Here is a 16,637-nt window from a genome sequence, read left to right on the forward strand (position 1 = left end):
TTATTTTCTTCTTAGCTAGAACATGAACCCTCCAAGAATATGGGATTGTGCCTTTCAGACCTTTGTATCCTCAGGACCAAGTGTATTATAGCACCTGGCTTATTGTCACCTTGTGGACTTGTATCATACACGCATTTAATCTTGCTTAGTTAAACTATACATAGTGCCACAAGCAAAACGAGAAATTCCCCTAAGTACCACATTGTCCTATCTGACCACATCTTGATATCCTCTGCAAGGAAGGGGAGACTGCAGGTGAAAGAGAAACAAAAGAAGTTAAGATCTGGGCTTTAAAATATCTCAAGCTTCAATGCTGGCAATTCAAGATTTTTTCTCGCAAGGTTTTAATCTCAGTTGCATGCAATTTTTGCCTCATAGAAAATTATAGAATTTAGTTGCCGTGTAAGATGGATACCTCTGTACACCCTTCAGAAATGTTTATGGAATTAAAGAAACCACATTAAGGACTCAGCACTTAAGAGTAAGCTGCCTAACAATTATTCATGAACAGAAGAGTTGTAATTTTCCCTACAAACCATTATGCTGGTCATCTATAAATTCATATAAATTATGTTGACACTTAATTCATTCCAACTTGATTGGGTGCCCGTGGATACCAGGCAGGATGCTAGGCAGTGAACAGGCGTGGGTGATCGGAAACACAGCCTGTGGTCTCTAGCAGTCACAGGAGAGCGATGACATGAGACAGTCATGCAGACTATGAATTGTGGAGGAAAGTGCCATGAAGGAAAAATAAAAGGTGCAAGGAGAGTGTTGAAGAAAGGGCTTTAAGCTGGTGTGAAGAGGTCAGTGAGTGCCTGGGCAAGGCTTCCAAGATGGGGTGGGACAGCCATTTGAACAGAAGGGACTTAGCAGTTTTCAACAAGGCAGGGAAGACATGCATGGCCTAAGCATTGGTCTCCAGAGTATGTCACCTCCTGAGATAATGACTCCTGGAAGTTAATTATTCACTCGCAGAAAGTAGGACCTCCTCTTTGTTTATAGACATTTTAAAATTAAGGATTTGTCTTATGCTAGAATCCCATGATTTGTTGAAGAGTCCTGTATTCACTTTACTCACGTTGCTTGAGATTTTATAAAATATTTTGAGAATACCTAAAGTCTTGATCTTATCCTTTCAACCCTTATTAAGAATTCTTATTTTTCTAATTTATACTGTATTTCATTATACAGTGATATGTTTACTGTGGAAAACAAAAAAGAATAAAAGTTTTCTTTATCCCTATCACTGCACAGTGTAGGTACCATAACCATTTTGTCTTATTTTCTCCCAGTCATTTTTAATTGAAATTTTTATTGAGATAATTATAGATTCATGTGAGAAATAATAGAAAGATCCCTTGTACCCTTTGCCCAGTTTCCTCCACCTTGATAACATTATGCAAAAGTGTAATACACTGTCACAACCAGGATATTGATACTGATAGCAGTTTGTCCATCTTACCAGGTTTCCTCGGTTTTGCTTATGCTCATTTGTGTGTGTGGTTTTCCATAGGTCCTTGTATTAGTAATGCTATTTTGTGGTGTGATTCATTTTCTTTTTTGCCCTCAAAAAGCTTCTGCTGATCATATATCCCTCTCACATCCTTGTGTGCTTTTTCTAAACTTGTTTTAAAAAGCAACTGCCCATAAGGGAAGTAAGTGGATTGAGAACAGAATTGTCAGTCTGAATGTACTTTACTAGCTTACTGATTATTTGTAGACAGTTTAGCCAATTTATAGTTTCTGGCCCTGCTGCTGAAAGATCCTCTGGGTGGTTTCTAACCAAGAGAGAACCATTTAGTGCCATTCAAAACAGACCAAAGTTTGTCTGAAAAAAAGCCTGACAGGGATGTGTGAATGTTAAGTTGCCTGTAATTTAAGCAGAGCAGACTAAGTAGAAGGATAAACATATACGGAGAAAGTACAGGTAACAAAGGAGGCTTTGAGAATTTTGCTCGTATTCCTTGAGTGAATAGTCTTCTCATTAAGATAATAACCACTTGCTGCATGTGTGGTCAGTTGATTTTTCAGTAGTCATATGATTTTCATACGTGGTCTGGTTTTTGGTATTACTTGAGTTTTCTCAATGGAAATATATTACCTTAATAAACAGAAAATACCCCCAATTTTCAATTTTGGACTAAAAAGAAACAATAGACATGAGATAAGTAAGAAGGAAATTGGTTTAAAATATCTGAGTTCAGGAAGCATGAATAGTGTGGGAGAGAAGCCAAGATGATTGATGCCAGTCATGAAGTTGCACAGGGTCGCTGAGAGCACGGTGGCCAGTCAGCCAGCCTGAAGAAACTTCACAGTAGGAGATAACTGCCAAGGGCCTCTATCCATGCGAATGGAAAGGACCCCAGAAGGAACACGAGGCGTGAGTGTCGCATTAGAGTTTGGAGAGTGAGAGAAGGGAGCTCCTTCTGTCCAGAACAGGATCTCAGTGGAGGTTAGGCTCCCACTGATGAAAAAGAACTGTTCGGTTCTGGCTGACCTTGTTCAGCAACTCTTAATAATTAAGATTTAATAACGTAAGAATGTGTGGAAGGTACTTCAACAAGAGAATCTGTTTCTCAAACCTGCTAAAGTGGTGAAGTTTTTCTTAGCTTATTGTTTAGTCACTAAACTGTGTCTGATTCTTTTTGACCCCTGAGCTGCAGCATGCCAGGCTTCCCTGTCTTTCACTACTTGCTGGAGTTTGCTAACAGTCATGTCCCTTGAGTCGGTGATGCCATCCAGCCATCTCATCCTCTTTCGTCCCCATCTCCCACCTTCGGTCTTTTCCAGTGAGTCAGCTCTTTGCATCAGGTGGCCAAAGTATTGGAGTTTGAGCTTCAGCATCAACCCTTCCAGTGAATATTCAGGGTTGATTTCCTTTAGGATTGACTGGTTTGATCTGCTTGCTGTCCAAGGGACTCTCAAGAGTCTTCTCCAGCACCACGGTTCAAAAGCATCAATTCTTTGGTGCTCAGCCTTCTTTATGGCCCAACTCTCACATCCGTACATGGATGTGAGACTACTGAAAAGGTCACAGCTTTGACTAGATGGACCTTTGTTGACAAAGCAATATCTGCTTTTTAATACATTGTCTAGGTCTGTGACAGCTTTTCTTCCAAGGAGCAAGCATCTTTTAGTAAGGTGGTCTGATATTCCCACGCTTTAAGAATTTTCCACAGTTTGTTGTGATTCACAAGTCAAAGGCTTTGGCCTAATCAGTGAAGCAGAAGTAGATGTTTTTCTAGAATTCTCTTACTTTTTCTATGAGCCAGTGGATGCTGGCAGTTTGATTTCTATTTGCAATGTGATTGATAAACCCAGAAAGTGCAGTTTTAGAAAAATTAACCTGAGTAAATGAAGGTAGGTTAGATGGCTGGATAACAAGATTATATTATAGAATAATACATATATTGTGGGCCCGTCTATGTAAAAACAAGTAGTAACAATTCAAAAATAGTGAATTCATTATTTAAGAGTTCATTGTTTGTTTTGTATGTTTGGAGGAGTAGATACGACTAGACTGTTAACGCTGGTGAGGTTTTTCCTTACACCTGTATACCGTATACACTGGACATGTTTTTGTAATTCCTGTGGAGGAATTTTGTAAGTCTTTTGAGTATTTAGGAATGTTTGCATTTTCTGATGACTCCTTTGATACTACTAATGTCGCTGTTATGTACTCTTGGAGCCTCACTTGGGGACTGTTACTGTGACTCCCTCTGTGAGCACTATTGAAGTTCCGTAGTAATCAACCGTTCTTTCCTTCCCTCTCCCCCAGCATGCGATTTGAAGTATTTTCAGTTGGCCTCTGAGGAGTCTCAGTTCACGTCCGTAAGCTGATGGCCCAGCCTGCCCTGCCTTCCCTGCTCGCCCTGGTGGTGTCCTCTGCATTGTATGCACCGCCTGCCGCGCGGCCGCACTTTTCTCTCAGGCCTGCTCTGTCATCCAGTCACTAAGCCGGATCCGACTCCTTAGACCTGCTACTAAGGAGTAATGCTCACTGTCGTTGCTACTTAAACCTTTCTTGTCATTTCAGTTGCCTGATGCTCCTTCTCTACTAGATTCCTCAGGAATGGTTTATAGAAATAGTCTGTGAATTATCAATGCATATTCATAACAACAGTTTGTCTGCAGCTTTAAAATTTGAAGGCCATTTTATCTATATAAAAATCTTTGGATCCCATATTATTTCCTTAAGTAATTTAAATATGTTATTCCACTGTATGTCTTATGGTATAAAGCATTGCTGTCGATGTTTGACGGTCTGGTTTTTTTGCCCTTTAAAGTTATTTGGTCCTTTTGCTAGATGCCCAAAGGATTTTTTTCTTAACCTTTTGTGTCAAAGTGTAATCATTTATTAAACTATATCGTGCTCTTGGCCATCTTGGGTCATTCTCCTCCCAAATCAGTGTGTTCTTTTAATATATAGTTTCAAACCTTTTCTTTTTTTTTAATTTCAGTACAGTCTTAAATTCGAAGTTGCAGTAATTTCTGTTGTTCCATTGTTTTTATTTTCTTCCCAGGGACTCAGCCTGTTGTGTGTTTGTTTGATTTTCTTGTTCTATTATCTATTTCTTCACTTCCTTAAACATTTTTAAATCTAATTAGCTTTAAAAGTAAAAGAAAAATCGTTAAATATAATTGCACATTTAAAAAAATACAATTTCAAACTTACACAATTAAAACAGTACAGAGAACCTATTTCTCTTTGGTTATATTTTTTGGAATTTTTTTTTTTTAACTCCACTATATCTGTTTCCTTTAAGGCATTAAACATGTGTGTTTGCTCTTGGGTTCTCCTTGTTTATCTTCATTTCCGAAAACACTTTCTTCTTTTCCTCTTAATTTGTCCCCGCTTTGTTTCACTTATCTTTTCAAATCGTTCTCTTTCCCAGTGACTTTGTTTTGTGAGTTCCCGTTCTCGTCTGTGCCCTTCTTCCTGAGCTGCTGCCACGTCCCTAGTGTCTTCTCAGCTCGTTGGATTAGCTTCATCTTTGTGGGCATCTTTCTGGCTCGCTCTTGTTTTCTGTAGGGGAATTTTTTGTCCCTTGTTCTCTCATATAGTACTGTTATGTGGAACTCAGCTGTTCCTTGTCTGTTGACCATCTTTAAGTGAACAGTTTCCCAGCAGTTTGAGGAGGAAGGGGTGGGTCACGTGGACAGTCTAAGCTCAGGGCTCTCGGGCTCCTTCTTGAGCTGCCTTTGTGAAGTGACTTCTGTGTCTCCAGGATCTGCTTCCCCTGTCCCTCCCATTTTTACCTGTTATCTCAGCCTTCTCTCTGCTCTGCCCCTTTTGTCCTTACTGTGCTCCATGTGTTCTACTCCCAGAAGCCTCTCGGTACAGGCTTTGTCTTGGAAGGTCTTAGTGGGGAGAGCCTGGAGGTCCTCCGGGTACCAGGGGCAGGGGGAGCCTGCCGACGCCTGTGAATCAGAGCCTGCAGGATCTGCTCCCGGTTTGGCTGCGCACACGGTCGGCCTGTTACACCTCCCCATGAGGCCTGATGCTTCGGGGTTCTCCTGATCACAGCCGTCGGAATCCCCCATGTCTTCATTCTCCTTCTTCCCATGCAGTGCGACGCCACATGGGTCTTAACCACTGGCTGTCCCCACCTCCTTGTCCTTTCAGAGTCCTGAAGGGGTTCGTTCTGTTGTCTGAGGGTTGTCTGTCAGTTTTGCTCTCTCATTGACTTTTATGGGGGATTCAGGGAGAGGGAAGACCTGTGCCGCTGCCACCAGCTTCCCAGAGCCATAAAGCCAGAGTAGTCTCTCAGAAGCAGCATCGGATTGTAGTATTCCTCCCTGCTCAAAAAAAATTGAGTTGCAAGAATCCTTCATGAAAACTTTCAAACATATAGAAATAGATTAGTATAACGAACCCCCGTGTATTCATCACCCAGTTTCAACATTATAAGCGCATGGCTCATTTTTTTTCCTCTGTACCCCCTACCCATTAACCCCTCCTGGCTCTCATTTATTTTGAAGTATGTCCTAACATGATAATAAATACTTTAAAAAAAAAAATTTGAACACTCAGGATCAGAGGAGCCAGAGTCACATTGCCTTTGGACTTGGGAAGGAAAGGGAAATATCAGGGAAAGCTGACGTTAACGTCCGGGGTCTGGGCTGAGGCCCCGTCAGCCCGGACATACATGGACAGGCGTTCGGAGTGCGGCCTGTAGAGAGCTGAACATCATGGCGTGCTCTGCGAGGCGGGGAGCTGGGAAGACAGCGCCTGCCTTTCCTGCCTGAATATCGTTTGCTGCAGAGGGCCCTGGGGGTGGGGAGGCGTGCTTTCTACCACCTGAGTTCTCCTCAGCCTGGCTACAGACTCCAGGAAAGCCTTCTTGATATTCCAACTGCTGACCTGCTCCTCCCCTGGTCTGTAGGGATGGGGTTCAGGGAGCCCGGATCCCATCTCAGATGGAGTGAAGCCTTCTCCAGGAATGTAGCACATCAGAGAGCCGTACCGCCTGCAGGAAAAGTGGAGAGGAAGAGGCACATCCTTCCAAGAAATGCTGCTCTCACACCCAGCCATTCCCTGGGTATCGTGGCAGGAAGTTACTCATCACTGGAAAATCACCCCTGACCTTTCTGTTGAGGCCGTCAGAGAGCAGAGCTCTCAGAGATGGGGGGGTCACTGGTGCTCACTTGTTAGAGCCACTGCTTGTTTTCCAGCTCAATCCTCACTCTTTCTCGGTTTTCCTCATTCCACGTTCCTGTCTCTCAGCTTGATTCATTCTATTTAGCCCACTCAACTCAGGGGATCCTTGATGAGGGCCCTGCATCTGCAGGAGTCGTGCTCGGCGGGGAACATGCTAGACCTGGAGTGTCTGCTCCTTGGAACTGAGGAGGCTCAGACCGCAGTCTGGGAAAGCCTGTCTGGCCTTGTGGAGCAGAGGTAGCTTTAGGACATGGTAGGTGTGCCCTGTGCGCCCCTGGGGGTCCCAGACCCGGGTCACAGGCCCAGATGATGTGCAGGCCCACTCTGTCCTCTGACCACAGGCCTGGAGAGGGCCCAGGCGGCAGGCTGCTGGGGTTGCTCAGTGGAAGATGTCCATGCTTTCTTCTCCCCAGCCCTCACTGCTCAGGCTTCCTTTGAATCAACAGTGTTGGCACAGACTAGGCAAAACAGCTTGGGTATCAGCCGTCTGACTTCTTTTCTCTGCTTAGCGCTAACCAGTGTCGGCAAGGAGAGGCAGCAGGTCAGCAACGCTGGGAAGAGCTCTGCTCTGCATCACATGTGGCTGCTCCCCGGTCACTCCTGAGTTTGCAGTTCTCACTGTCACCGGCTCTTCTCGGTGCCTTTCCCTTCTTCCTGTGAACAGATGCCCCTCCCAGCAGGCCTGCACTCAGTGGTGCTGTGTTTGGCCACAGCTGGTCTTCCCCACCGAGTGGGACCTCGGTGAGGACAGGGATCATGACAGAGCCACCTGCCCCGCAACACCGGCGCAGCGTGAGATGCAAGGCAAGAAATTGACTGCAGGTACAATGATATATTGTGCTCTGGGTTCTGAAGGTGATCCTCCTCAAACCTTGACTTTGGCACCACATGTGAGGCTTTGCTTTAAAAAATAGACTTGGGTGTTAAGACCAGTTACCTTTAAGAGTGTTACAGTTCTGGCTTTCTGACTACCCTGTTCTGGAGTGAACATGCCTTACTGAAGCTGCACAGTTTGCTCTGAGTAATCTTGGGAAGGTTGCTTTTCACGCAGTAAGAAAGCAAACATTCAAATGGCGAGCTTTTTTTCAAGTTTAGGCATTGCTTGTTCCACGAAAATGTCACTAGACTTAGTGTCTCTAAAGTTCTTTATTTATCCTGGTTTTTGCAAAATGTTTGATTTATTTGGTCCTAGGGATTTATTTTCCTGCTAAGCCAGCATAAATGTCGTCATTTTGTGAGCCTTGGGAAGAAGAGTGTCTGGCTATTATTGTAATATCTTAAGGGATATTGCTTATGCAATAGCTTCAGTTATTTATGTATAGTAGTGACCCAAGTCTGTGTCTAGCAATATGTATATGGATTTTTAGTTCCTATATAGTTTTAGTTGTAGCATTGAGATATCGAACAAATCCTCTTGAGGAAAGATTTGGCATGCATCAGCTTTCAAAAGCTTCTAAAAATTGATCATATATTATTAGCAGAGGTTTACTGCCTCCTTCCATCCCATAGAAAATGTATTATTATTATTATTTTTTTTTTTTTGAAAATGTATTTTTTGTGTATCCAGTTCTGAGAAGGCAGATGACCAAAAGACCATGCAGCTGTTGCTCATGGCCTGTGACTGGCGAGGAGGAGGGCAGTTGGTGGTGGTGGTGGTTTAGCCACTGAGCTGTGTCTGACCCTTTGCAGCCTCACGGACTGCAGGTACCAGACCCCTCTGTCCGTGGGACTTCCCAGCAACAGTGCTGGAGTGGGTTGCCATTTCCTTCTCCAGGGGATCTTCCCAACCCAGGGATCGAACCTGTGGCTCCTGTATTGACAGGCATCTTCTTTAAAACAATTGCATCTGAATATGTTGAAGGAGGCGGGAAGATGTTCTAATTTGTTGAGGTACAGCTATTTTTGAAGAAGGAAATGGCAACCCACTCTATATTCTTGCCTGGAAAATTCCATGGACAGAGGAGCCTGGCAGGCTACAGTCCAAGGGGTCGCAAAGAATCGGACATGACTGAGCAACCAAGCAACAACAGCAGAGCTATTTTATGCTGGATCTTGTTTGAAGTAGTTACTCAGAAAGTTGCTTTTTGATTAAATATACTCAATAAAGTAAAATTTGCTTTGACAGAAGTTAAAAAGTTAGAAGTAAAAAAAAAAAAGAAGTCAGGTAACATGGAGAAGTATGCTTTTTACAAAGTTAATCGCTTATCGACATGGCGAACAGAAATAATGTTTTCATTGTTTTCCGTGTATTTCACTACAAGTTTAAACATAGAATATACATACCAGATAAATACGGGGGCAGAACTTTGTGCCAAAGCCATGCTGCCTACCCTTTCCTTACAAAAGAACAAAGGAACAGTGTTCATCTTAAGTGCAGAAATAACCATTGTGGGTATTTTTAATTTCCTACCATTTTAATCTCCTGTGTTCCTCTTGGTTTTTGCTAAATAGTTGTAAAGAATGAATCGAGCCTACATTAATCTTTAAAAAAAAACAACTCTACCTAGTTTTAATGGTTTTTCTTTCTCTGAAAAATAGTGATTTGTTCTTTCTGAAATCCGAATGATCAGCTGCAGCTGCATTTTTGTTACTATTTGAGTTTAGGGAGAGGGAGGTCAAGCACTCTGAATGGACACAGAGATTAGCAGAGTAACTGTTAGGCTGACAAAAGGAGAGGAAACACCTATTCTTTGCATAGTTTGAGATTTAAAGGCAATAGAATGGGTATAGTTGAAAACTGTAGAAGGAAAATAAACCAGGTGGATTAAAATTCTTTTTTTTTCCTGAAGTGTTATTACATACTGAAGAAGATGACGACTTTCTACCATTATAATGAAGCAATAAAGGAAATCGCAGAGGAAAAGGTCAATAGGGTTTGAATACTTAAAAATTTAGAACTACTTTAAAACTTTTTATTACTTAGGTAATGCATATGTGCTGTAGAAAACCATCGGAAAACAATAGAAAATAAAAAATCTCTTAATCATTCTCCCAAGTGGCAGCTCTATTGTTGTAATGACGTTTTAGGATCATCCTTCCACACTTAAAAAAATTTTTATGTAGCGGAAATTAACTTTAAATGTGCAAACAAATAAGTTGGAAAAGTGGTTTCCAGCACAGACAAAGAATTGATGGCTTTAAAATATGTAAAGAGCTTACATGAGTAAGAAAAATGCTTATATTCTCCAGGACCGGTGGGCAAAGACAGACATGCATTCCATTGTACCTCATTCAGCAGACGTTGAGTGCCTGTTGGTAAAGTTAAAGGAGTGCTTACTGTGCACAAAAGCAGCTGTTAGAAGGGACAGACGTGGCATTCTGTCATCTGTGTGTTTTATTCCAGCGTTTTGAGGCATACCAAGATATAAGTGAAAATATATGGGAAACATTTTTCTTTAAACTTTCAAAAATAATGTAGGTGAGTGTGTGTATAAACTTGAGATGGAAAACTGTTTCTTTTTTTTTTTTTAATTATTTATTTATTTTACTTTACAACATTGTATTGGTTTTGCCATACATGGACATGAATCCACCACAGGTGTACATGTGTCCCCATCCTGAACACCCCCCCCACCTCCCTCCCCGTCCCCTCCCTCTGGGTCGTCCCAGTGCACCAGCCCCGAGCACCCTGTATCATGCATCGAACCTGGACTGGCGATTCGTTTCACATATGATAATTTACATGTTTCAGTGCCGTTCTCCCATATCATCCCACCCTCGCCCTCTCCCACAGAGTCCAACAGACTGTTCTATACATCTTTGTCTCTCTTGCTGTCTCACATACAGGGTTATTACTACCATCTTTCTAAATTCCATATATATGCGTTAGTATACTGTATTGATGTTTTTCTTTCTGGCTTACTTCACTCTGTTTAATAGACTCCAGTTTCATCCACCTCATTAGAACTGATTCAAATGTATTCTTTTTAATGGCTGAGTAATATTCCATTGTGTATATGTACCATAGCTTTCTAATCCATTCGTCTGCTGATGGGCATCTAGGTTGCTTCCATGTCCTGGCTGTTATAAACAGTGCTGCGATGAACATTGGGGTGCACGTGTCTCTTTCAGATCTGGTTTCCTCGGTGTGTATGCCCAGCAGCGGGATTGCTGGGTCATATGGCAGTTCTATTTCCAGTTTTTTAAGGAATCTCCACACTGTTCTCCATAGTGGCTGTACTAGTTTGCATTCCCACCAACAGTGTAAGAGGGTTCCCTTTTCTCCACACCCTCTCCAGCATGTATTGCTTGTAGACTTTTGGATAGCAGCCATCCTGACTGGCATGTAAGGGTACCTCACTGTGGTTTTGATTTGCATTTCTCTGATGGTGAGTGATAGTGATGTTGAGCATCTTTTCATGTGTTTGTTAGCCATCTGTATTTCTTCTTTGGAGAAATGTCTGTTTAGTTCTTTGGCCTACTTTTTGATTGGGTCTTTTATTTTTCTGGAATTGAGCTGCAGGAGTTGCTTGTATATTTTTAATTCTTTACCCGTTGCTTCATTTGCTATTCTTTTCTCCCATTCTGAAGGTTGTCTTTTCACTTTGCTTATAGTTTCCTTTGTTGTGCAGAAGCTTTTAATTTTAATTAGATCCCATTTGTTTATTTTTGCTTTTATTTCCAATATTCTGGGAGGTGGGTCGTAGAGGATCCTGCTGTGGTTTATGTCGGAGTGTTTTGCCTATGGGAAAACCGTTTCTTAAACAAGACTCCCCACAAAAACTAACAATAAAGGAAAAGATTAATAAATTGAACTGTGTTGACATGAAGAACTTCTCTTCATCAAAAGACACCATTAACATTGGGTTGTTTGCAGAAATGGCCTGCTCATAGATCAGGTTGTCCTTAATTTACCCACAGTGTACCGCGCGTGTGCTTTTACGCGTGGCGCCTGCTGCCCGTCTTTGTTCTCAGGTGCTGTTCAGTGCTAGAACCCTCACCCTCATCCCCAGGAGGAAGCAAAAGGAAACGCACGTGCGGATGGAGGTCGGGGCTTTTCCAGGAGGGGTCAGATCCTTGGTGGTGGGGAGGGGTGTAGGTAGAGCACCCACCTGCTCAGAGCTCTGGTCCTTCTGCTTTGCTGTCGGTCCCTGATGAGCAGTCGTGGGCCTGTCTGTGTGAGTTCCGTGTGACAGCCTCGCAGCTGTTTGTCTGGCCATCTTCCCCACTGGGGCACAGGGTCCACAGGGGCAGGACTTTGCCGCCTTGATCACCCTCCTGTCCTTACTGCTTTCCATGTAGTCAGTGCTAAACAAATATTTGGATGAATTAAAGAGATTCAAACATTGAATCTAAACTTTGCTTCCTTAATCCACATGTGCAGAGTTCTTGCAAAGAGCTTGGTCACCGCTTCCTCTCTTCCCCGAATTGTCATTTTACTTTTGTGGCTTCGCTAAAGAACTATCACTTTAGAATGCTTTTGAGCATCGGGCGCATCTTCCTTCATCATCTCTAATCCCCAAATGGTATGTAGAAAAGTACATTTACATCTAGAAGGTATTTAGAAAACTCACTTGATTGGTAACAATAATACAAAAGCCTTTTCTTTGGTTATGGTAGAAAATCTTGTACTACTCTTGAAATATTAAACAAATTCTTAACCAAAGCTGGTTTCACTTTGACATTCTGTTTCCCTCCCATTCACACTCCTAGATTATCCACAGAATGCCATCAGTTTCATAAATATGGTTCTCAGCTATTTCAGAGGAGGCGTACTGTGTGGGTTCCTCAGGTCCCTCTTGGGAGAGTGACCGTGGAGGAGGAAGCTGGTGGTTGGGAGTCTGGTTCCTTGTAAAGAAGGTATGAGCCTTCCACTCTCAGATGTCTGCCGGCTACTTGTGTCCTTAGTCAGCTGTGCCACTGTCCTCGGCAAAGTGCCAGAACCCTAGGGCCTGGACACTTAAACTGTCCTTATGGAAAGCAGAAGGTAAACAAAACAGAAGTGAAAGTGGATTCAGTTTTTTAGACTGTTCTCTTACAGGAATGGTTTTGTGGTTCTCAGCATTCAAAAAAAAAAAAAAAAAAATACTTGTTCCAATATGTTTCATTGACATCAGTTACTGTAAGTCTGATTCATTTTCTGCCTATTGATTTCTGCCCAAGGAGAGATTTATGACATTTAACAGAAAACGTAAGTGATGTTAAAAAGCAACAAAAACCAGATATTTTAAGGATTGTAAAAATAAGGTTTAAAGTCAGTGACCCTTGAAAACACAATTTTTATGTTTCTTTGTTAACTATTTGACTGTGTAACCATAGAGTTGTTAAAAATAAAGTAAATTATAATGTTAACATTATATTAAGTGTCAAAAAGATAATATAATTTACTTCGAAGATTTTTTTTTTTTACCCTTAATATTCCACAGCTCTATTCTGACCCTGGCGTGTGGGCGCTGACTTTTATTGTAGGGGTGTGCTGGGACCGCACAGTTCTTGGCGTCTCCTGTTTCTCCATCTGTGGTCCTCTGGACTGGCTTCTAAAGTACCCAACCTTTGTGTTCTGTGGGGAGTTTATCTTCATCTGTTAAAGTCTGTTGTTGCTTAAATTTCAGTGGTTGTCAATTTCATTTCAAGATTTCTCATTTATTCTTTCCTATCTGCTTATTGTGGCTTCATATATTCCTTTCTAGATGTATATGTAACATCTTTTTTATACACGATTTCTTTATTTATACCTGATCTCAAATATATTTATCTTTAAAGTGCCTGACAAGCTAACAGTAAATTTCATGTGAAATAGTTATTTTTCTAGTTGATTATCTTTTTTGGAGCTAGTCTTTTGTGGTGGTGTGTGTTTTTCTTTTTTTGGTATTGTGCTTACAGATGATTTTGAGTGGGAGGTCTGTTTTTTTCATTTGTTCTTGTTTTGTTTTTGAGCCTAGCTGTGCCGTTGTGTTTTTCTCTATATTTAATCGACCCTCACTTTGTGTTCAGAGCTGAAGTCAGCCCCACCACCTCCACTGGTTGGTTCCCCGGTTCCCGTTGCCGACTTTGTGGAGGGTACTCCACACTTCCCATGCCTGCCCTCATCTTCTCATTTGTGGGGAATTTGTAAAACAATTTGATTATGTTTTTTTCCATGTCATTTTCCAAATGCACATAATTGTTCTGGAAGTGATTTGTAACTCCATTATCTTTGAACCTCACCCCTGACCAGTGGACAAGATGACCCAACATTTCCGCAAGCTCTGGCAAGGATGATCATTGTAGATCTTGCTGTCTTTTAAATGCAGACCAGTTGTGTTCATTTCTCCTTCCTCTCTTTCAGCTTACCACATTGGATTCTGAGGTTCTTGGTTTACTTTTCAGCATCTTTTTCTATTCAGTACATAATCATTTTAAACTTTAAACCAAAGCAAGCTTGCTACTAGTTAACTAAATTTTAAACTCTTTATTATCTAAGCATTGTAGATTATCGTACAGTTTAGCAGTATTGACTATGACTTCTGGCATATTGATTATATAAATGGATAAATATAATAGTTTCCTAAGGTTTATTGGAAGGGCTGAAGCTGAAGCTCCAATACTTTGGCCACCTGATGTGAAGAACTGACTCCCTGGGAAAGACCCTGAAGCTGGGAAAGACTGAAGGCAAAAGGAGAAAGGGGTGGCAGAGGATTTGATGGTTAGATAGCATCATTGACTCATTGGACATGAATTTGAGCAAACTCTGGGAGATAGTGAAGAACAGGGAAGCCTGGTGTGCTGCATTCCATGGGGTGGCAAAGAATTGAACATGACTTAGTGATGACTTAGCGACTAAACAACAACAAAGATTTTTGTAGTAAATTATATTGTTCCCTTAACTAGTATAGACAAAGAATACAGCATTGCTTTCAGCTTGAAAGATGTTGAATTTCTGATTTTGATAATTTGTGTATTTCTCAGTATGCTTTACTATACAGTAATTTTATTTTATTTTATTTTATTTTATTTAGTGGAGTGCAGTTTATTACACTGGTGGGCCCAAGGCAGAGTCTCCTCTTAGCCAAGGACCTATACAGTAATTTTATATTGTCATTTATAATGAGATTTATGAGCAACAGAGTTTGTCCAACACAAATGTTACTTGAAGATTTGGTTGCTAAAATTCTAGTCTAGCCATCCTCCCCCCCACCCCCACTTCTATATATATCTTCCTATTCAGTGGTGACTACTTGCAAGAGTTCCAGGAAATGTATGCCCTGTATGTTCACATATTATTTTAAATTATTGCGTTTACTGTACTTCTGTATTTCCCTTTGATCTAGCTCTATTTCTGAGAGCCAGTAGCTTCCTTAAAGTACTAGGTAACAGCTAGAACAAATTAGGCAACCATTTGTGAAAAGAGGGTGTGGGGAGCATAAAAGATGTTGAAGATGCTAAGGGAGTTGGTTTGCTGCACTTACAGCAAGTACAAGGTACCACTGGGGTTTTTTCTTCCTTCAGACATTTAAAAACAGATGGCTATCTAAATCATCTGAAAATAACCATTTTTGCTTTGAATTCGTGTTTTAGTAGCTCTTTTAGTACTATCTTGTCGAGAGGCTGTGTGACTCAGTTGCAAAGCAAAATAGTAATAATAATAATAACTGTTGTTATTATTGAAAAGCAGGAGTGGACCAGACATTTGCTTAAACACATTCCCTTTCAAGAACATTTCTATTCCATAATATGAAGCAGACTGGTATAGAGTTAAGGACTCTTTGAGCGCCTTTAGAACCATTCCTTAATTTCAGTCATTAGAATTAGGTTGAATGCCCACTCTGGGCCCGGGCTGGTGCTAGGAGGGTTGAGAGTCTAGGAGCTTCCCAGCAGACTCCCAGCTTTCATGAGGCACTGGCTCCACCTCATCGCTGTTGGATAGTTGTAAGAGAAGTAATGCATTTTACAGTGGGGCCAGAGACATTCACCCTGTTGTGGGACTGAAGAGAGAAGGATGTTCAAACTAAAATCGCTAGGTTTCACTTAACAAAGTGCTGTAAACATTAGTATATTTCTGCAAGCCTGGCTTTTATGCCTATGTGTTTTTAAAAATTAGAACTCTCAACGTAAAACATTATCAGCTTTATCCCATGTTTGACTTTTGCCTAATTGGATTTGGGAGCTATTTGAATAATGGATAATGAGCTTTCCTGTAAATAGAGAAACCGATTGACTCTGGGCCCTAATTCATTCTATTCCCAGAGCTTTATGAGGAGCTCACTGGGAGGTCATCAGTCATCTTGTTAAGTGAGTGTGGAAGGATGGGGAATCAGAACTAGCTTCAGAAAGTTTTCAAGTAATGATGGTTTCTGCTCTTCCTTGCCTGTTAAGATTGAGTTCAGATGTTTTGTTTAAATTTTATCCGGCATCTTTATCCCAACTTTCTAGCCCAGCCCAGTCATAATTTTAAAAGAACTTGCTTTTTTTTTTTCTCCCATGAAAATGATTCACTGTAGAAATGAGTCAGATCATTTTGGGTACCCAGTGCCTATATGAAATGACACGGTGTAATTTAAACCACTCACCAGTAAGCTGTGACTGAACATGAGCCCTCCTTTGGCCGCACATCATCAGATGTATTCTCTAGGAGAGCATGAACGTTTGATGTCTGTTACACGTGATGCTTTCTTCTGTCACACTTCTGAAAGCTATACTAAGAATAGGAAATGGGCTCCAGAAAAGCCAGTGAAGCACCATCCGAGGGAAGGAGACAGGTAGGTTATCTGTTTGTTGGTATAGGTCATTTCACTGTTAAAATTTCTCATTCAATGTGATCTCATCCCTGAAATGATGAGGTGCACTTTGAATGGTGCTTGAAATGTTGAATGGGGTTTTTTTAGGGGATGCTTCTGAGAATATGTTTCATGGCAAGTTTACTATTTCATTTTTGGCTTGGCTCCTAAATTTACCCAATAGTCGTCTAATCATCATCAGCTTTAATGCCTTTATTCTATTTTATTTTCTCTGTGTGGCTATTTCACATACTTCAGTGGATTATTTAATCTTTGGT

General features: G+C 41.3%; 1 protein-coding gene across 3 annotated transcripts in view; it reads left to right on the forward strand.

The window, feature by feature from the left end:
- Positions 1-16,637, forward strand: part of PTPN1 (protein tyrosine phosphatase non-receptor type 1) — a 62,909-nt gene that overhangs the window by 21,043 nt on the left and 25,229 nt on the right. Inside the window, exon 1 of one of the 3 annotated variants that reach the window (XM_043478473.1) lies at positions 14,974-14,983. The exons of the other annotated variants lie outside the window; for them this stretch is intronic. The gene's annotated coding sequence lies outside the window, so the exon portion shown is untranslated. Of the gene's footprint in view, positions 1-14,973; positions 14,984-16,637 lie in introns of those variants that run through there. 3 annotated transcript variants of the gene reach the window in all.

The sequence above is a fragment of the Cervus canadensis genome, chromosome 10 (assembly GCF_019320065.1).
Source record: "Cervus canadensis isolate Bull #8, Minnesota chromosome 10, ASM1932006v1, whole genome shotgun sequence".
In the NCBI taxonomy this organism is placed as follows: Eukaryota; Metazoa; Chordata; class Mammalia; order Artiodactyla; family Cervidae; genus Cervus; species Cervus canadensis.